The 9,896-nt window shown below is 35.9% G+C and overlaps 1 long non-coding RNA gene across 1 annotated transcript; it reads left to right on the forward strand.

Moving 5' to 3' along the window:
- Positions 1–4,042: 4,042 nt before the first annotated feature.
- On the forward strand, positions 4,043–9,896 carry LOC121697371. Its single transcript, XR_006026435.1, has 3 exons — positions 4,043–4,271; positions 4,856–4,862; positions 9,885–9,896. It is a non-coding gene; the product is annotated as an uncharacterized LOC121697371 (long non-coding RNA).

The raw sequence follows: 9,896 nt of genomic DNA on the forward strand, positions 1-9,896 counted from the left end.
GCTACTATGGTTTTGGGAAACACTAACGTAGTGGAACGATGCATTGGACTATGTAAGTTCCAAATATGAATGTAATTCTGCGGCATAAAGCAGATGCATTTGTTTATTGTACAGAAAAATAAAAATGACATGTCAAGCAGTCAATTGACTACATTGCAGTCAAAGAAATTAATTTACGAAACCAAAACGTGGGTCATAGTTGTCTAAGCCTCTATTGCGTAGCCTGTTAAAAACGTCGCCAGATAGAATTAAATCGGCAACAACATTGTTTTCTACAGAAGCATACCCAAGGCTACAGATTAATTCTGAACAGTTATTTCTCTACTGGCTCAATTATCACACCACTGTTTTGATTTGCGTAGTTGCATTAACCCCAACACTGACAATAATGTAGACAGCAAATTTCGATTTCGATTTTCGTTACCACCGTGTAGTCAAGCCTTAAACCATACCCAAGTAGCCTAAATCGAGGTAATGTTTAATTATGCATGATTTATTTTGTTATTGAATTCGTAGGCTGGGATTACTCTCGGCAACAATTATGTTTTATGGTAGATCTTGCTTTTTCAGAAGGGACCGCAGGCAGAGCGACGCACAGTGGCTGAAAGTGGTAGTAAAGCTTCACGCAGCTTCACGCCGCGTAATGCGCGAATGAAGTGGTCATTTGAAAGCGATGCCCACTGTACATACCATTGCAATGAAAAGAATCAGTTCTATGAAATGATGTAAAATACATATGGTAATGTTGATACAGTAATGAACAGTATTTCAAAATCCTCTCCAAAAATGTATATCCGGAATTTGTCAAAATTTAATTTCAATAAATATAAAAATGAATTTTCATCATATTTCTCTATAAGATAGAGAAAAATATATCTATATGAAATGTTCAGAGAGCTGTGGGCTATTTAACAAAAAAGACTGTATCGGAATAACATTAACCTTTCAAAAGTTACGATAATTTTAGTGATCAGTGTAAAAAAAATGCAGGAAACGGGATTTAGAATGTTGAAGTCACTTTTTCACCAACAAAATAAAAGTATGCATAAAAACTAATAATCAAGTCAGAAACAATGGTTTAGATTTATTTGGTCTATAAAAATAAACCATTTATTTGTATATAAGCTACAGTCCATAAGAATGACATAAAAAAACATACTGTACCTTACCATTAATACATGAAGTCAGAGAGACATAAAATACATTTGATTACAAAAAAATAGAACTTCCTTATATAAATCAGTATAATATGAAAATGATATACATATTTAAAATGTATTATTATTTAGGAAAAGCTAGGAATCAACATCACTCAAAACTAAATGTGTTCTAAACATTTGAAAGTGGATTACATACTTAGAACAAACCTGTGGAGGATATGTGGATATACACATACATTTTCAGAATATACAATATACAATTTCACACAGTGTGTGGAAGTCTGCACCAACCTACGCACGGCACATAAATCTATACATTCTTCCTCCATCCCCTCATTGTCTTCAGCATTATGAGCGCAAGTTCATGAGCAGTCAGCTACCATCTGAAACAACAGTGAAATCATACAAATACCTTTATTAATGTAAAAAATAAAATCACAAACTACAGATTTGTGCATGTATGCACACAAAAGAAGAGGTAGCCTAAACTATTGAAGCATCCTCAGAATATACTCGAAATATGAAAAGTCATTTTATTACACATGATTTAGCTACCCTAAATCTGATTGCCTGGCTGGCATCAAGATAAAGACAGATTACATTTCACCTAGTAACAAACTGCTTGAAATGCAATAATTACATTTCTGACAGAATATTTGATATCACGTCATGTTTTCTATAACTACATATTGAGAGGAGTTGTGCTTCATCTATTTCAAGTCATGCCATCTTAGAAAATGTTGACACAAGCACGTCTGATGTTTTGTCATTTAGAAGTTTGCAGGCTAAAATAGTTCACACTACAGATTGCACTACTACCCGAGGAAAGGCTATAAGTTAATTACATTTCTGACAGAATATGTGATTTCACCTCTTATTTTCTAGAACTACATATTGAGAGGAGTAAAAATATTGCTAAACTTATTTCACGTAACGCAACATGAAACGCGGCGCCCATTGATTTATTCAGCTTTGGTTTCCTATACTGTCTTGCCAATATAATGCTTACTTAACAAGCAAATTGGTACTAGAAAACAAACTTAGGTTATAAAAGCTTAGAAAAACCTGTAAGCTTTTAGAAATCTAAAATGCTTTTAAATGAAACTGTCAAATGAAAATAACTGACATAAAAAGCAAACGAGAATATTGCAAGCAGTTCAAAATTATACAGCTAGCTAGCAGAACAGTACAGTACATTTTCATGCAATGAAATTGCAAGAAGCCTAGGTAGAATAGTACAGTACATTTTCATGCAATGGACTATTATGTTCTTCTCTGTTCTTCTCTTTATTATTCTTTTTCCGATCAAAGTCTAATGCGATGGAAACCGCTTGTCTTGAAACGGACTTTTTGAGATATTTATGATAAAAAAAGAGCAATAAATTACGCCATGGCGGCAACCTTTTGCATTATGACATGACCTGCAGCTGAAAGCGATCAACCGCTGCAATCTGGAGCTGTGAATCTTTTTAACTTTATGGTCTGACCAGCCTACCATGATTCCCATTTTATTTGCACGTAAAACTCTCCTTAAGAAGCACATTTCTAATTACAGACAGGTTTTTGGTATTGACTCATTAATCTCGTCAAACATTATGTTATGTGAAATGTTAGGTCACACATAGCCAAACTAACGTTATAACGTTAGGGAAATGGTTAACGTTAGCACTTTGCTACCCTATCCGTTAAAATTCATTATGTGAGGAAACCCACTTAATAAACGTCAACTTTAAAGTGACTGGTTTAGCTGTAGATTTCGATAACGTTAGCTAACCACAACCAAACCTAACGTAGCTCCCAGCTAAGAATGTGCTCAGCATCGTTTTAACTAATGTTAACGTTAACCAGATAAAGTACGAATACTATGGCTCTGGGTCGATTAACTACACCTGTGGGAAAGGGTGTATTTAAACCTGATGATAGTCATGAATATGCTACTGTTAAGAAAAGGACCGTATGCCCAAAGTCTGCCACACTACTAACGTGTTGTCAATATAGACTACAGAGTATGTTTACTTGGACTACTACTACTAATTTCTTTATTATTCTGGCCTATAAATTAAAGCACAGCCTGGCACATGAATCAAGCTTTCCAGTTGTAGTACATCCTAAAAGTACATCGTAATATCTAGAAAAAAAGTTCCTGATGTTAAAGCTAATAGCCTAGTTGGTTATCAACATACTAAGAATGGTCCACGGAATTATCCGGAGTAAAATGCACTTTAGATCAATTGACGGATGATTGGGAGTACATACGTTGAGTTGACATCAAAATTCTTACAGGTGATCTAGTATTGTTTTCTCGCCAATCTAATATTGACCATCAAATGTCCAATTGCCCTCGTTTAGGCATTCAAAAAGGCATTCGAACAGTTTGATAATGTTGGAGGTTATTGTGCAGTATATAATATAAGGAAATATAGGATAGTAAATTTGATCATACAGTTTTGAATGTTAAAAGTGAATAAACGTTTTTGAGAGGTGGATAAACTCTAATAAGAGGTGGGTAGGCCTAAACTCTATTTCTAAAATGTCAGAGGTGGATAAACTGCGTTTACTCGCGTTTAGCCTCCCCTACATCCTAATTTGCACTCATAGGCCTACTCCCAACTTCGTAACAGAAAGGTAATATTTGACTGTAAGCTATACATATTTTATATCATATATAGCCTACACAACCAAGGGACGGAAGTTATCCTCTGAAAGCAGGGCATCTTCATTTTTAGTGTTGCGTCGGAGTTAATGTAGGATATAAAGGTAAGCCTAAAGCAAACAATAAAGGACAATGTTTATATATCTATACCCCGTAACGGCCGTCGACGGCCGTTCTGTATTCTCCTGTAACGGCCGCGGCCGGCCACAATTCTTAAAGAGACATAACCTTCATACATGAAATAATACAGCGTTAGTGGATAAATAAACACCAGACTTTTATTTTGACACACTTAAATGGCTAGGTCGCTATTGACATTTCTCCGGTATTTTTGAGTTTAGCCTGTTGACTGACCGGCTGAGGACTTACTGTGCCTCTGGAGTTATGGCTTCTAACAAGCGTCCGCGTCTTTTCTCATTAGATGAGATGGTATTGATGTGCATCCACCATGTTTTGATGTAAGTGACGATCATATTGATGTAAGAAAATGACAAAATAAAAACATGAAAGTGTAATAAATTTAACGTTAGCATCCTCCCGTTTGTCATGACTGACTTAGCTGCCTCTCTGGCATAAAAAAAATCGTATGGCTGTCACTGTGAAAGTCAGTTTGAGTTTAGTAGCACCAGCAAAATATAGGCATAATTCAATGATGGGTCATGGCCTAATTAACAATAAAGTTTATGATAAACCCATGCCAGGTTTATTTGCAGTTATATCTTAACACATAACATTAACATTACCCCTTTCTGGCATGTACAGTAAAGCTAACATTATCGTTATCCCACTTACAGATAGTTATTGCAAACTACTACTTATGTATGTCTCTCTAAATGAGTTTTTGTTGACTAATAACCAAAGCGGGAACCACCGTTGTGTTTTCTGCTTATGGATGTCAGGAAATTGTATTTGTATACAAGTAGGCAAATGTCTCGTCATCTTCGTGATTACAAAAAAGCCTGCTAATTTGCTACCTTCACTGATGTAACGTTAACGTTAGTCTGAGACTTGTAATGTTAGCACAGGATAGGTTGAAGGTTAGTGAACGAGTGCAACAGGTTCATTATCATCAACTGATCAAGTTTAGATAAATTATATAACATGATGTGCATATAAAACAAAACGTAAATCCATGTCAGGATTAACAGTCCCTGTTGTTGGTGACATGCTTATCAAATGAGTCACGATTTCATGCGCTATGCTTCATGGCCTACGATAGTTCATATCCTCATCATTTTTTAGCTGTAAGGCTCACTGTCCAGCTAAATCCCAAATAAGTGCAAGATATGCCAGTCTATTTCAATGAAATCAGTACTCATATAGTATCTTGTATTTATAACTTTTTGTTAGTGAAAAACTTTGAGACTGTAAGTGAGTAGGCCTATGGCCGTCTATGGGAAACATGAATATATAATTTTTAATGGATCATATATCATTTTAAAGAGCAATTTCTAATCTTTAAACTGAAAGAAACTTACAATTGACACTTTTCATTAGATTTTTAGTTATTCTTGGTTATTTGAAATGTTTCTCAAAATGCCCTTTTCTCTTAGAATTCCCAGGAATCTGGGGCATTGTTGTAGAATTCCACTGGGGTATAGAGGGTTAAGCCATTGGACATTATTGAAAGAAAATGATCGCAAAGATATGCAGAATGAATGAAAAATGACCGGCGAACTAGGCTACTTTTTCAGCAAAAATATAGCCTACACTAAAAGAAACGTTAAGCCTATATGACATATCACGCTTATAATTTAGTCCTCTGTTTTGTAGGCTAAATCAGCATATTACCCCAGGGTCATATTGGAAACGTAGGTGTTTCCTTCCTATGCTAGGTCTACCCTTTTTTTTTCTACAAAGTAGGCCTAGCTTACTTACAAACATACGAAATGTTGATTATTGACATTACTGCAAGCAGAAGGAATGAAAGGAAGTAGAGGACAATGAACATGGATGCATACGATCTCTTTCCAGAAAGCTTTGCTGGAAAAAACATAATTAGGTAAGCTATTCGATCTGATGCATATAGGCTAGTTTTAACATCAGATGGCATAGGCTAGGCCTATACAATGTTTTCAATATATAATTTTACATAAGCTACATCTTTTAGGCCATTGATTTCATTAAAACATATGCTAATGATAAACACAAGGGTGTAAACACAAGGTGGAGACCTAAAACAATCCGGCTGAGCACAAGTTGACGTTCATTTGTGATTTATAATGGGCACATCTGGAAGGGTGGCGTACGCACGTTTTCTCTGAATCACACGTGCGATCATTTCAGTGGCCTAATTACAGAAAAATATCCTTGTCCTTATCCTATCTTAAATTAAGTTTCATAGATAGGTAAAAAAAATCCTATATTCCTATTATAGAAGCACTTCCTAAACTCATGGCTGTGTCCTATCTTATCTCAGAATTTATACGAGACTGCCTGTATCTATGATTAAAATGTCAGATTACAAAGATGGTATTCTAAAGAATCTTTGACAGTTGGTTGCTCAAGATGGACAAACCATAATATCAGAGAAATAGGCCTTGGGTTAAGCCTATGTAGGATGCAAGAGAGTGTGTCAATATTTATTTATTTGCTGTATAGGATGAAAAACAAAAAACATTAATTAGTAGCAGTAACATAAAAGGTCTAATATTCTGTAATAAAGATTAATATTTATTTGTTATAAATGTTGTAAATGATTAAAACACATAGCTAATAGGCCTACATTTTTAAGTTTTCACTTAACTAATTTTGTGAAAAAAAAAACGTTATGATGTCCCTAACAGTCATGTTCATCATTTTGTCATAGGCTAAGCAACAATACTGTTGCAGTCAGTTTGGCAGTTATTTTGCATTTAGGCCATCCTAAGTTATGATTCCTAAGTTAGGAAATACTTGAGTTAGGATGGTTCTGTAATGACCAAATTCCTATCTTAAGATAGGATTTTTTCCTAAATGCAGTTAGGAAACATACTTCTGAATACATACTTCAATACTTCTAATGAGGACCCAGATCAGACCAGTGTGGTGATAACAGTGTATTTATGTGTGTGCCTGTCTGTTTGTACACCTGCCAACTTTTTATGATTGGTTGCGGATACAAAGAAAGTGTCCATATTTAGTTTGCACTACGTCATGCAAGAAATAATGCAGAAAACTTTCCAACACATGATATGTTTCCTATCACCAACACGGTACAGCATGAAACGTTAGAACTTAACTTTTAGTGAATTTAGGAGAAATATTCAGGCGCGAGTAGACACCTAAATGTGTAAATCAGATTTGTTGTTGTAGTAGTGTGAAAGAATACATGCCAAGATTAATTAGCCAAAAATGTCGAAATTGACCAGTGCATAAAAAAACGATGTTTTTACTTGTCGTGTCTCGCATTAACTGGAACGTTAACGTAATTACAGACGTGACAGATATTGACGTTCTGGTTCAAGTTTACATCAGGTCACGTTCCACAGGTGTATAAAATACAGCACCTAGAATTATGAATGCAGACTGCATTGATTTATTACATTGTATGTAATAGCTTCTACCATTCACATTTGAGTTAAAGCTAACAAATATGCTCCTGTTTTTATTTAACCCATTTGTTAACGTTGTACACCGCTTGTTTGTGTATCAAATAGGCCATCCTACGTTTTCATTCGACGCTGTTGCTTCTTATGTAGCCGAAGTAAACACTATCACGGTATGCTATCATATAGTTTGTCTATTGATGGGTTTTATTAGATCCCTTTCCACACGTGCCTAGATTATGAATGTATGGTGCTTAATTAATACTCCTATAATGGAACTTATGAAAGCCATGAATAGGGTACTCTTACGAAATGGACCATATAACCAAAGTCTTGTTAAAACAATAATACAAAAAAACAGCATACAGAAGTTGAGCTATAACGTTTGTGTTGTCTACATAGGCTACAATAGTATGGCATACTTGGCCTACTCATTTCTGCCTTCATTCTGGCCTACATTAAAGCGTAACCTGTCATGTGAATCATCTTTCCTAGTTGTAGTACAATGGAGGAAAAATGTGGCTGTATGTGGTACTATACGAAACATATAAGGTAAATTCCCTTATATTCAGTCAACGGAAATGGTTACCACTTAAGCAATAATGGCTTTGAAAAATACACCCCCTGCCTGAGATCATAGATCAGCAACATCAGGACAGAAATAGGCTAATACAGTCCTCCAAGGCCTTGTGACTGAGGGAAAAGGGGCTCAGTCAAGTCGATTTGTCGCTTGCCCTTTGTGGTGTTGTTCATAGGCTGCTGTTGAAAATATGTGCATCATATGCACACTGCCGGGCAATCTCGTTACATTGAGAATGCGCATTTTGTTGTCCCAAACCATTTGACAGTTTATAAAGCTGTAATAAAAACAGTAATGTTGTTATTACTTAGAAACAGTGATGTTATTTATATTATTGCATAACGTCTGCACGTTTGACATATTGACCGTTAAAGTCAGTTGTGATATTAATTATGTATACCGCATAAATGCCTTTTGCCTTAGTGCATATTTGTTATGTTTAGGCAGACCAAATATCAGGTGATATATAGCCTTATGTTGATTCGTAAAGGCGCACGGTGCCATGGAAAATGAGTGGAATGTGCAAGTACACCTCGCTAAAGCCTGCGGGAAGGCGCAAGTACACCTCGCTTGCAGCCCACTATTCCAAGCACCCCAGGCATTTAGCTATATCGTTGGGGTGAAGTACAGCGTTGTAATGTTCTATTCGCGACAATTGATTGATTGATTTAATTTCATTAACACAGTAACACCTGACACGTCATGCAGGTCTCAAAACACAGCAGAGACTCACCCAAATAAGTAAACTGTTAATGCATTAAAGAATTATATACATAATGTCTAACATCTTCATGCTCTGACCAGTATATATCAGGCTCTTACGGGAACATCTGTTCCACATATGAATGTATCTTTAGCCAGTATGCTAGGCCTACATTAGTAGCCTAAACAACGTCAAGAATAGTGCCTATGAAGGAGCTTTTATCTGTATTGTTGGTGTAGGGATTTTTATTTACCACCAGATGGCGTTGTGGAGTAGTGTGTCAAAAGCTTCGAAGCATCAAACCAGTTTGGCTGTAGAAGCGCCACTGTTTCAAAAGCCTCGCTCGGCACATCCCTACAAAATGGTATGATGCTATATCCTATTGCAACTACAGTGAGCATATTTTGTCATTCATTTTAGAAACGCCAGGTTTAGAACCAGTAGGTTATGAAAGTTAATAACAATGAAGTTACTCAAACGTGTTTCATTTTCTTCTCGTCAGACATTTCCCATTCTAGAGCAGATGGTTCTGTACAACCTCTCCTAAACTGGTATTCCGCAAGATGCAGCACGGAAATAGGAAGAGGCCACTCAATGACTTCTGATACAAAGACTTCAAATGGTAGGAATATTCCATCTTTAGTGTTTTGCTACCCCTTCCGTAATTTTTACGCTTTCAAATGACCCATTGTCAGTCTTCAAATCAGAATCAGGCTGTTCTAACAAGCAAGACGGTGGCATTCCAAATCAAACCATTGTAAAAATAGTCGTTGAAAATATTGTGCAAATATGATGTAGTTTTTCCTCATGCTATATGTGTGTGTGTTTGTTTTAATGTACGCAAATTGGCAGTGAAAGTGGGTTCTCTTATCAACAAAAGGGGAAAGAGTTAAAGTAAAACTTGTTTAATTGAACGAAAAATGTGTGTATGATGATGTATGATTTCTGTTTAAAAAATATATGTGTATAAATAAATAGTGTATTTCCACTGAAGTGTCTAATATATTTTAGTTTTATATTGTGTTTTCAATGCAAATTATAGGACAGCACTCAAAAAATCATCCATAGAAATGCATGGGGCTAGTTTGTAACGCCAATATGGCCGTTGTCTACACATATCCCACCCCTTCCTCGGCAAAACTTCTACATGTGAATACATTGAGCCAAATATGTTGTGTGATGTGAAGACATCGTGCCAATCATGTGTTGTGAACTTGCCGCTGGAGCAAGATTGGTGTCGTGAAGGGTGTCGTGAAGGGAGCACGCACATTTC

This window comes from Alosa sapidissima, chromosome 22 (genome assembly GCF_018492685.1).
Source record: "Alosa sapidissima isolate fAloSap1 chromosome 22, fAloSap1.pri, whole genome shotgun sequence".
In the NCBI taxonomy this organism is placed as follows: Eukaryota; Metazoa; Chordata; class Actinopteri; order Clupeiformes; family Clupeidae; genus Alosa; species Alosa sapidissima.